The following is a 12,902-nucleotide window of genomic DNA, read 5'->3' as shown; positions in this document are numbered from 1 at the left end:
GGACTCCGCCTCGCGCTTCACCGAGGCGCAACGGCGGGCAGACACGCTACCTCCCTCCAGATGGGCGCGGCGGCGCGGAGGCTGATCGCGGCCACCGCTGGAGGAGCCGCTGCTCGAAGAAGAGTCGTCGAAGCTCGCTGCTCGAAGAAGAGCCGTCGAAGCTCGATGAGCCTCGACCGCCACCGGCCGCACGTGCGCTGTCGTCTTCATCATCGCCGGGGCTGGACCCACGGTCGTGGTCGTCGTTCTCAGGGCAACACCTAGCGCGGCGACCATCTTCCCCGAACACCCTCACGTAGAGGGTGGCATCGCTGTCGAACTTGAAGTGCAGGGTGCACCGCCGGATCAGACCACGCGCGCGGGCAAACGTTTGCCAGCCGCGGGTTAGGGCCAAGCTCTCGGCTGCAGAGACCTCCAGCGAAGCCCAGGAGGCTCGGCCACAGCAACCGTCCGCCTGAAGCCCGAGGCCGCCCGGGGCGCCAGTCGGAAGCTCACCTAGGAGGAAGCGAGGAAGTTGGAGCCGGGTGCTGGCCGGTTCCGCCGCCCACACAACAAACTCTGGCAGTACCTCTGCCGAGTGGGAGCACAGCCTAGGGGGTCGCACGGCCGTAGCGCGTCCCCTAGTGGTGGCAGGCCGCCCTTCACCACGCGAAGGATCGCCTCCGTGACCGCGGGGAGCCACCATGGGAGTCGCAGGTTGTTTGCGGGGACGACCTCGACCACACTTGGGTGGAGGAGAGTCCGGCTCCACCTGGCGGGCCTTCCCTTTCTCCGCGGCCTGGAACCTTTTTGGTGGAGCCATGAAGAAAAAGGAAAAGCAAGAAGGGACGAACCGGAAGGGCAGGCGCCGCCCCATACTTATAGCTAGAGGAGGCCAACCGCCGGCATCCACGATCACAGGTAATCATGACCCGCTTTGCATGCAGGGACTAGTTAGTTCGCGCAGTTGCCGAGGCGTCATGGGGGAGCGGAGCCACCCACGTCCAATCAACCACCACGCGGCGCCCGAGGCCGCAGGCTGTTAGGGCCTACGGCGCCTCGCACTTGCCCCTTCGCCTCTCTGCTCAGCCAAGTTCGGGCGCACCTTGGGCCCGGGGGCTACTGTCGGTGTTCTGGGAAGGGGGGTCCCCAGACTTGCCTGCCCGCGGCCTGCGGCGTGGCTCAAGGGGCGGCCCAGCATGGCCCATCTTCATCAGCACGAGCTCAAGACCCTCGAGAGGGGCGAAGCCTCGTGGGGCGGACGACATGAGGCTTCCTCAGGAGCAGCCTCGTCAGGCTGGCTCACGAGGAGGCGGAGAGATCAAGGCAGGGTACCTCACGAGGTGCCCATGATGCAAGCCATGACGACCGAAGCCAGGCGGGCGCCGGCCTGCACAGAGTCCTTGTTTCCTCTTTGGTGTATAGGGCGCAAGCGCAGGCAAGAGCATCAAACAAAGTCAGCCATTTCGGTGCAACAAGACCAAGACCAGCAGAACGGCAGGATGGAGGTCATCGTGGAGCCCAAGCCGGCGTCACCACCAGATCCTTTGGCAGGCGAGGACCAACTTTAGTCAAGATAAGTGTACTAGATGTTCCCCTTCAAAATGGCCAATTGTTGGCGCCCTTCCCGCTCAATATTTGGGAAGAGGCCCAGGGCCTTTGCCTATAAATAGGACTAGCCACCACAAGGTAGAGGCATCCGGTCATCACCAGGAAACCAGTAGAGAGAGCGACTGAACTCCCCTCAGAGGTTCATTGCACCAGCCAAGAACAGACCCTCGCGAGGCTGTTCTTCCTTGTATTGTTCATCATCAGCCCAAGAGGCAATCCACCACACCACACACTAGAGTAGGGTATTACACCACAATGGTGGCCTGAACCAGTATAGACTCTGTGTCTCTTGTGTTGTTCCTTTGATTTCTTAGATCATAGCGAGGCGGTGAGGTGCAGGTATGTCTCTTTAATCGAAAGTGAGTCCCAAACGGTCACGGGGAGGCCTCTTGGTATTCAACCTCTTTATAAAGAGACCAAGGCTCAACTCATTTCTTTCAATCCCAATCAAATCCGCCTCTCGCCTTGAGTTCCAACACCCAAAGCTCCAGATTCAGGCGCTTCGGACCTTCGATGATGTCTTGCTCCGACCTTCAAGGCTGGTGGATGCCTTCTTCCGTTACGGAAGAAGACGTGTTAAAGTTAAGAGACGCCAGGTATCTAACCAGCGAAATCTTGCATGGGCTGCCTACTCAAGGGCAGGTCATTCCCACTCCCAAGCCCGGTGAGAGCGTGGTGTTCGCGTCTCACTTCCTTCGGGGGCTAGGCTTCCCGATTGACCCCTTCGTGAGGGGGCTCATGTTTTACTACGGGCTGGAATTTCAGGACTTAGCTCCGGAGTCCATCCTCCATATCTCATCGTTCATGGTCGTGTGCGAGGCCTTCCTCCATATTACTCCTCACTTCGGATTGTGGCTTAAGACCGTCAAGGTAGAGCCGAAGATGATCGAGGGGCAGCACGCAGAGTGCGGAGGTGCTGTTATAAGCAAGATTGTCGACACTCCATGGCCCGAGGGCTCTTTTCAAGAGGAGTTCGGCTCATGGCAACGAGAGTGGTTCTACATCACAGCTCCCAGGGGCACCAGATGGGTGGCGCCTCCTGCCTTTCGCTCGGGTCCCCCACCACAGCTGGCGTCATGGGTTAATGAAGGGCTCAACTGGGGGACGTCCAAGGACGTGCCCTTGTTGCAGGGCCGCATTTGAGATCTCCTAGAAAGAGATATCAATCTGGCCGTAGTGATGCAGGTTATGCTGATTCGTCGCATCCTGCCCTGCAAACGCCATCCCCTCCACCTATGGGAGTTTAATCCGGAAGGACCATGAGCTCTCCAACATTTTATGGGCACGACGCCCGTGGTGATGTACAAATTGTTCTTCGGATCACAAGCAATGTGTCCAGACTCATCCGAGGACGCAGGTCTGAGCTGCAATCGCCCGGATACTCAAGTAAGTAGCCCTGTTCCCGGACAAGCTATCCATATATTTATCATAAAATTGCCCTTAAAAGAGCGTCCTTTAAACAAGAATGGATAGTGAAAGCAAAATTAATCAGGTGTCCGGCTCCCCTCCCTGAGACTACGCCGGATCCCGTGTTAACCAGGATGCTGGAGGTTGCGCCTTTGGAAGAAGGCAAAGAGGGGAACAAGGAAGCTACCGCCTCCCTGAAGGAGGCTGTCAGGGAAGGAGGAATCGAGAATTCCTCCATCCAGGGGAAAAAGAGGACCGCCTCTGAAGACCCGGAGGCTATGGACTCAAAGCGGGGGAAGAAATCTTCGTCAGAGGGTCCGGCGCCGGGAGGTGCCTCAGCCGCATTGCGTCCCCAAGGGGATGAGCTCTCCACCGAGCCGTAAGTAGAAAAAAGGGGTTTTTAAAAAATAAGAGACATCCCCGTTCTATTTCTGAGGAAGATAACCGAAATTTTACCTTGTAGTTCGGATCTCCGCCCTTCTCAGCAGAGCTCATCTTCAGGGGATCTTCATCCGGAGATGATGGAGAGCGGAACACCTCCCCCTGCCGTACCGCCTTGCGAGGGGGGCGACCTTGAGGTATCGTCACGAAGGGTTTCTCCGAATCCGGTAGGGCCGGAAGGTAGTCGTATAGCCCCCCAAGGCCCTCCATGTCCGGCCTTCGAAGAAGGCCATCGGACGAGTCCGTCACCGTTTGGTGCAGGGTTGGAGGAGCTGAAGGATCTGCTCGGGCGAGCGTCTATCTCAAAAGAACACCGTGCATTGATGGATACGGTGATTAGAAGGATTTCATCCGCGGAGAGCGGGTTGTACGAGGCCGTCAGGAGTTTACTGATAGGTTTTGAGGTACGTGAAATGATGTACCTTTTGACAGATCCGCATATATAAGATGCTCCCTGTATAGATAGTAGCCCCTGAGACTCGGTGCGTTGTCAAAAAAGGACGGTGCGCCGAGGATCATAATCCCAGGTATAATACTACGCCTTTCCTATGTAGGTGGCGAAGTGTCCGGTGGCTGGTCGGACTGATGAATTTGCCGAACTAAAGCGGCAACTTGACGTGGCAGATGTCGACATCGCGCTTGTCAACAAGCGGCTTGACGAGGCACAAGGTATACAATTTCTCCGAAGACACTTGGTAAGAGGAGCTTGATGCCCGTACCTTACAACATATGTGCTTGATGCAGATGGTGCCGCTGCCATGGAGAACCTTCGGGCAGAACTTGCCCGAGCCAAGGAGCAGGCCAGAAAAAGTGATGCGGCTGCCTTAAAGGCGGCTGAAGAGCTGAAAGCCGAATAGGCTGCTCAATGCCAAAGCAAGAAGGAAATGGCCGAGATGGTTGAAAACTTGAAGAATGCTGCCGACCACTGCAAGATTCTTGAAAAAGAAGATCGGGTGGCACAGAAGGACCTCGAGAAGGTCACTGCCGAGGCCAAGGATACTCGCTCTGCGATGAGAGCTATGAAGGAAGAGCTCCGTCAGGCCGGAGATATCACGGCTGGAAAGCCCTATATGCTGCGGATGAAGTTCGGGGATCCTGAATATGCTCCGTTGGACCGGAAGTGGAGTGCGGCGAACACTTACCTGGACTTGGCGGCGAGTGCCGCGGACGCGGCCGAACACTTCCGCGATCAAAATGACCATGAAGTGGAGAAGCTTTTTTGGTCGCAGTTCCACAATCCAGAGCACCCACTTTCAGTATCCGATCGTTTGGCCACATGGGCGGAGCTGAATAGGTTATCCGAACTTTCCATGAATCATGTGGTGAGTCATCTATGGCCGAAAAGGCCCGAGCCGAAGAATTATTTTAGCTTGGTGCAGCAGTTCCTCGGTGCGGTGCCACATATTGATGCAATGAAGAGGTCGGCATGCATAGAGGGTGCACAGATGGCTCTTGCCCGTGTCAAGACATACTGGGCGGATATGAAGGCCAGTGTTGTTGCATCCCAAGATTTGGACGAAAGCCGAGTACCTGCCGAGCACTATTTTCAGGAAGTTCTGCAGGGCGCTCGTTTAATAGAGACGCAGTGCTCAAAGGATGTTATGTTCAAATAACATGTATCATTGTAAAACAATGTTTCAATGGAAAAAGCTTTTTATACTTGTGCTTTCAAGAATTAAAATACCTCATGTGCGGCCGTTAATGTATATGTATATATATCCTGAAAGATGGCAGTCTTCGGCTTCAGCCCCCACGCATATAATGTGGGGGTGTTCGCAGAAGGCGCATTTTCACACTTGATCCAACGTCTTGGTCCTATAAAGGAGGTGATAGCACAGCGAACTAGGCAACCGGACTATAATGCTTTATCACTTTCACTTAGCCATAGGAGTTTGACAGTGGGGCTACTATATAGCCCCTAGGGGCACCGCGCTCACCCGAATTCGGGGAGCGTATGTGCCTGACCGGGAAACGGCCCTTCATTAATGCGGAGGAATTCTAAAGATTCCGGCAGGTCATCGAGTGGTTGACCAGTCTCGCGCTGTATCATGACAGTTAGTTTTCGGCTTTCTCTACTGAGGTGCTCGCCTGGCCGAACCGGGGCACAATCGCAGTAGTTCTCCTGGTGCCGCCTTAGCCGATAGAGCGGAACGTAAGGCAGCAAAACACAGGAGCCGGGCAAACCCAACATTTCACCAAAGACATGATTCAGAGCTGATGCATATAAGGCCAAACTCGCAACGCCGAACACTCCCTAAGGTGTTCGGTCTTTATGAAAACGGGCGGAACAACGCCCTTGGCAAGAAGCCCCTAGTGTCTAGGTACGCGCAAAATTCTGACGTGGCCAACTGCCAAGACGCCAGCCTCCTCTTCGGTTATAAAATGAAGTCGGGGGATGTTATCAACAAGAGACAGTAAAAAAGGTTTACGCAGGGTCATAATCAGAAAAGAATCCTTGGAACGGGTCCCTACTGCACATCTGCGCCTGTGTCTCCGTTGTGCCGTATCCTGGACGGGTGTAGCACGGTGCTCGTCTGTAAAAGAGAGGAACTTGGTTGAAAACAATCATGTGAAAAGCTATGTTATACTAAATAAACAAAGTATAATTCGAAAAATGGGCAGAATTGAGCTTTATTGTTGTATACGCGCGGAGCCCCTTTTACAGGGGTGTGCAGCTAGTAAGCCTTTGTATGTTTATGCCGGACTCGTCTAGCCATGTCCGGGGTCTGAACAACCTTATCGGGTGCTTTAACTAGTAAAGCTGGTTTAGTGTGTGGCTGTTAAGGCAGCCGCACAGTCTTCCGCTTTCGAGGAACACTCTATATTTCCCTTTAATGAAATGATGCCTCGTGGACCGAGCATTTTAAGTGTAAGGGATGCATAGTGCGGTATTGTGTTAAAGCGGGCGAAAGCTTCGCGTCCCAGTAGTGCTTGATAGCTACTTGTATATGGGGCGATGTGAAAGGTTAGCTTTTCGCGGCGGAAGTTGTCGGGGAAGCCGAACATAACTTCCAGCAGGAGAGAACCTGTACAATGGGTATCTGGGCCTGGCGTTACCCCTTGAAAGGAAGTGTTGCCATGGCGAATTTTTGTTGGGTTTATCCCCATTTTGTGGACTGTGTCCTGGTATAGCAGGTTTAGATCACTGCTGCCGTCCATTAGGACTTGTGTGAAGTGGAGTCCATCAATTATCGGGTCAAAGACCAAGGCAGTCCAGCCTGCGTTCTGGATACTTCTAGAGTAATCCTGATGGTCGAAGGTGATTGGTTGTAACAACCAGTGGCGGGACTCCTCTAGGACAGGCCGTATGGCGCGTATCTCCATAGGCGCCACTCTGTATTTCCCTTTTGTCACATGAAGTGAGTTTACTATTTTGACTTCATGTGGGAACTTCTTTTGTTCTCCGGTGCTCTGCTTGTGGGGTTCGTCATCGTCCTCGCTTGGTATGTCAAGCCCCTTGTGTTCGGCGTTAAGTTTGCCGGATAGCTTGAAGACCCAAAATTTCTGTGGGTATCGTTTGCAGGCTTCCCGGGAGTACTGTGGATCTGGCATATTTTGTCCAAAATTTTGTTGAGGTTAGAGAGATCGTCCCTGTCATCATTGAGGGGTGGCTTTTTCTGATTCTGCCGAGAGCTTTTGAATCCGACGTTGACTGCCGTGCTCTTCGGGCTGCTTCCCTTGGTCCGGCACTAGTCCTTGCTACGTCGCAGTTTTTCGTTTCCATCCCTAGATTTGGATATACTTGGGTCGCTGGTGCTGCTTCTTGCCAGCCAGCTATCTTCTCCTACGCAAAAGCGGGTCATGAGGCTTGTTAATGCGGCCATTGTTCTTGGCTTTTCTTGGCCGAGGTGTTTGGCGAGCCATTCATCTCGAACACTGTGTTTAAAAGCAGCTAAGGCTTCGGCGTCCAGACAGTCGACTATCTGGTTCTTTTTAGTAACAAATCTGTTCCAGAGTTTCCGGGCTGACTCTCCAGGTTGTTGAGTTATATGACTTAGATCGTCTGCGTCCGGAGGTCGGACATAAGTCCCTTGAAAATTTGCCCGAAAAGCATCCTCGAGCTCTTCCCAACTTCCTATGGTGTTTTCGCGAAGGCTTTTAAGCCAATGCCGGGCTGGCCCTTTGAGCTTGAGGGGTAAATATTTTATGGTGTGGAGGTCATCTCCTCTAGCCATGTGTATGTGGAGGATATAATCCTCAATCCAGACTCTAGGGTCTGTTGTTCCGTCGTATGCCTCTATGTTTACGGGCTTGAATCCCGCTGGAAATTCATGGTCCAGCACCTCATTGGTGAAACATAGGGGGTGTGTGGCACCCCTATATTTGGGTGTGCCGTGATGCTCGGATACTTGTTGTGTTGCATTGCTTGCTAGAGCTTGCTTTCTTGGCTCGTAGATAGATCTGGCTGGGCCGTCTTTATGATGCAAATCCTTGTGCGGATCGTGTGCCGACTTGGGTGCGGTGCCCCTTGCCGCTCTATGCTGGCCATGAGGTTGTTTATCCGACCGGGTGTCTTTCTTATTTTTTGATTGCGGGGGCTCTAAGGCCTCCTCATCAAATTCCGGTAGCAATTTTCGCTTCGGATAGCTCTTTGTGTGACGACTGTCGCCGTACTTGTCTGCGGTGTTAAGTACTTTGCCCCATCTAATTATGAGTGTATCTTCCGCTATTTTGAGCTTCCGCTTCTTTTTCAGGCTACGCGCCGTGGCGACGAGCCTTTTCTGGAGGTTCTCCTGCTCCAGCAACTTGTCCGGCGTGAGATCGTCCGGACTATTATCTTCACTGGGGACGGGTTGTTCGGTTTGTTTACCCATATTGACATGTTCGGACGGTTGCTCGATGGCATGTTCGTCGTCCGCCGGTTCTCCCTGCTCTACGGCTGGGTCTCTGTCGAGGTGGGGTTTGGCGCGTCGCTTACGCCGCCGCTTTGATTGCTTTTCGAGGGAACGATCCCTCGTTGCGTCCCTCTGTTCCTCTTCGTCATTTCTTTTAGGTGTGTCCACCATGTATACATCGTGATATGAGGTGGTTGTCCAGTGCCCTATAGGCGCTGAGTCATGTTCGTCTCTTGCATTGTCGTCCATACCGTCGATGTCTTTGGAGTCGAAATCGAGCCTGTCGGTTAAATCGTCGACAGTTGCTACGAAGTGAGCGGTGGGTGGGCTTTGAATTTCTTCATCGTCCGCATCCCATCCTTGCTGACCATAGTCTGGCCAGGGCTCTCCTGATAAGGAGAGAGACTTTAGTGAATTCAGAATGTCGCTGAAGGGCGAATGCTGAAAGATGTCCGCGGCGGCGAACTCCATGATTGGCGCCCAATCGGATTCGATCGGCTAGGGCACGGAAGGTTCGAAGTCCGGAGAGGAGTCCGGCACCTTGGAGTCGCGAGCTTCGCAAAGGACAAGACTGGTGTTCGACTCGATCGCCGTAGAGGTTGCAACCCCCGAGGCAGTGTCTAGCCATCCGTCCTCGATTGGCGTAGTCGGCTCTGAACTAAGGGTCAGAGCAGACACCGGGGTGGCCTCCTGGGCACTGTTCGGCGGTAGAGCTAGATCATGCCCATCGCGACAGTGCGGCGCGCCCGTCCGTGGCTCGAATCCATCGAAGATCAAGTCTCCACGGATGTCGGCCGTGTAGTTCATGCTTCCAAATCTGACCTGATGGCCAGGGGTGTAGCTTTCGATCTGCTCCAGATGGCCAAGCGAATTGGCCCGCAGTGCAAAGCCGCCGAATACGAAGATCTGTCCGGGGAGAAAAGTCTCACCCTGGACCGCGTCGTTGTTGAAGATCGGAGGAGCCATCGGGCCTAAAGATGACGACACAGAGGAACTCAATGAAAGCACCAATGTCGGTGTCAAAACCGGCGGATCTCGGGTAGGGGGTCCCAAACTATGCATCTAGGCGGATGGTAACAGGAGACAGGGGGCACGATGTTTTTACCCAGGTTCGGGCCCTATCGATGGAGGTAAAACCCTACTCCTCTTGATTAATATTGATGATATGGGTAGTACAAGAGTAGATCTACCATGAGAGGCTAAACCCTAGAAGCTAGCCTATGGTATGATTGTTGTTCGTCCTACGGACTAAAACCCTCCGGTTTATATAGACACCGGAGAGGGCTAGGGTTACACATAGTCGGTTACAATGGGAGGAGATATACATATCCGTATCGCCAAGCTTGCCTTCCACGCCAAGGAAAGTCCATCCAGACACGGGACAAAGTCTTCAATCTTGTATCTTCATAGTCCGGGAGTCCGGCCGAAGGTCATAGTCCGGTCATCCGGACACCCCCTAATCCAGGACTCCCTCAGGAAATATACATGGATGACATTGTGGTCAAGTCACGAAAAGGTTCCGACCTGCTGACTGATCTTGCAGAGACATTTGCCAACCTCCGGAGGTATGATATCAAGATTAATCCATCAAAGTGCACATTCGGAGTTCCTGGCGGAAAGTTACTTGGTTTTCTCCTTTCTGAACGAGGAATCGACGCCAATCCAGAAAAAGTTGGTACTATACTCCGAATGAAACATCCTGTGCGTGTGCACGATGTCCAGAAGCTTACTGGTTTCTTGGCCGCTCGTCTCGGTGACAAGGCATTGCCTCTTTACCGACTAATGAAGAAGTCAGACAAGTTCGAGTGGACTCTTGAAGCTGATGTAGCGTTTGCAGAGCTAAAATCCCTGTTTTCCACCCAGCCGGTGCTTGTTGCCCCGATCAGCAAAGAGCCTTTACTGCTCTACATTGCAGCCATAGGACAAGTCGTCAGTACAGTACTTACGGTCGGGCGGGAAGAAGAAGGAAAAGCCTTTAAAGTTCAGCGCTCAGTGTATTATATTTCTCAAGTTTTGACCCCATCAAAGCAAAGATACCCTCATTATCAGAAGCTTGTATATGGGATTTATATGACCACGAAGAAGGTTGCTCATTACTTCTCTGACCATTCCATTACAGTCGTCAGCGATGCTCCATTGTTAGAGATTTTGCACAATAGAGATGCAACCGGTCGAGTGGCAAAATGGGCGATTGAACTCCTTCCCCTAGATATCAGATTTGAGGCAAAGAAAGCCATCAAGTCCCAAGCAATAGCAGATTTCATCGCCGAGTGGACCGAACAGCAACTGCCGACTCAAGTTCACTCGGAGCACTGGACCATGTTCTTTGATGGTTCTAAGATGCTGAATGGATCCGGTGTTGGGGTAGTGTTGGTTTCCCCCGAGGAGATAAGCTCGGATATGTGCTCCAGATTCACTTTGATTCCTCCAATAACGAAGCAGAATACGAAGCACTTTTGTATGGGTTGCGGATGGCCATTTCACTCGGCGTCCGTCGCCTCATGGTCTATGGCGACTCTGATTTGGTGGTTAACCAAGTGATGAAGGAGTGGGACGTCAGAAGCCTAGCCATGACTGGTTACTGCAATGCAGTGAGAAAGCTAGAGAAGAAATTCGAGGGGTTAGAGCTTCATCATATACCCCGACTGAAAAATCAAGCAGCTGATGATTTGGCAAAAATAGGTTCCAACAGAGAAGCCATTCCCAGTGATGTGTTTTTGGAACACATCCACACGCCATCAGTTCAAGAGGATCCTTTCACCAAAGAAGCCCCGCAGTCTAAAAGTGCCACAGATCCGACTGAAGTTGAGGTCCCAGCTGTGGTCGACCTGATCATAGAAGTTTTGGTTATCACTCCCGAATGGATAGTGCCATATATCGTGTATATCCTAAGGAAAGAACTCCTAGAGAATGAAGAAGAGGCTCGGTAGATCGTCCGTCGGTCCAAGGCCTTTACTGTGATAAGGGGACAGTTGTACAGGGAAAGCGCGACTGGAGCCAGTCAGAAATGTATAACGCCAGAAGAATGTCGGATAATTCTCTATGATATCCACTCAGGGACCTGTGGCCATCATGCGTCCTCTCGGACTATTGTGGCTAAAGCATACCGAGCGGGGTTTTACTGGCCCAGAGCAAATGAAATGGGAAAAGAGATAGTCGACAAGTGCGAAGGATGTCAGTTCTATTCCAATATGTCACACAAACCCGCCTCAGCCTTGAAGACCATTCCAATCGTCTGGCCCTTCGCTGTTTGGGGATTAGATATGGTTGGACCACTGAGAACTGGCAAGAGCGGCTTCACCCATGTACTGGTGGCAGTCGACAAGTTCACTAAGTGGATCGAAGCCAAGCCTATCAAGAATCTTGATGTCGGCACTGCTATCAGCTTCATCAGAGAGTTGATATTCAGATATGGAGTTCCACATAGCATCATCACTAATAATGGTTCAAACTTTGATTCCGACCAATTCAAAGCCTTTTGCGCTTCCCAAGGCACACGAGTCGACTACGCTTCCGTCGCTCACCCCCAGTCAAATGGACAGGCAGAAAGAGCAAACGGCCTAATTCTCAAAGGACTGAAACCCCGATAGATGCATGATCTCAAACACGCAGCAGGCGCATGGGTCGAGAACTTCCATCAGTTCTTTGGGGATTGAGGACTACTCCTAATCGGTCAACTGGGCGAACTCCATTCTTTCTGGTTTATGGAGCTGAAGCAGTTCTGCCGAATGACCTGCTTCGAATTGCACCCCGAGTCGAGCTCTACTCTGAAGATGAAGCAGAAAAAGGCCGGCAGGACACAGTCGACCTTCTAGAAGAAGAAAGAGAGATGGCCATGATCCGATCGACCACCTATCAGCAAGACTTGCGTTGATTCCATGCCAGAAACGTGAAGAGTCGAGCCTTCCAAGATGGAGACTTGGTCCTCCGAGTGGATCAACAGAAGCCACATAAACTCGCCCCTACTTGGGAAGGCCCCTTCATCGTCACCAAAGTTCTCCACAATGGAGCATACCATCTTTACAACGTCGATCGCCAGATTGATGAGCCACGAGTTTGGAATGCGGAGCTGCTCCGCCCCTTTTACACTTAAGTACTCACTCGGATGAGATGTAATAAAAGTACTCATGTAGTTTGTTTATCAAAGACAAAAGTGTTATAATTTTCCCATTGATTATTGTTGCTTTTGTTTATGTGAGAAATCCCCCAATGGGTGGCTTAGCTGCGAATCCATTTCGCCTAAGTATTTGAAAATCCTACCGAGTGGCGAGTCTGCCTCCCACTCGGAGGCTTAGCTGCGAATCCGTTTCGCCTAATTATTTGAAAATCCTACCGAGTGGCGAGTCTACCTCCCACTCGGAGGCTTAGCTGCAGTCCAGTACTTGCCTAAGTAATTGAAAATCCTACCGAGTGGAGAGCAAACCTCCCACTCAGAGGCTTAGCTGCAGTCCAGTACTCGCCTAAGTATTTGAAAATCCTACCGAGTGGCGAGTCTGCCTCCCACTCGGAGGCTTAGCTGCGAATCCGTTCGGCCTAAGTATTTGAAAATCCTACCGAGTGGCGAGTCTACCTCCCACTCGGAGGCTTAGCTGCAGTCCAGTACTCGCCTAAGTAATTGAAAATCCTACC

Source organism: Triticum dicoccoides, chromosome 3B (assembly GCF_002162155.2).
Source record: "Triticum dicoccoides isolate Atlit2015 ecotype Zavitan chromosome 3B, WEW_v2.0, whole genome shotgun sequence".
In the NCBI taxonomy this organism is placed as follows: Eukaryota; Viridiplantae; Streptophyta; class Magnoliopsida; order Poales; family Poaceae; genus Triticum; species Triticum dicoccoides.
This window is presented reverse-complemented; position numbering follows the sequence as displayed.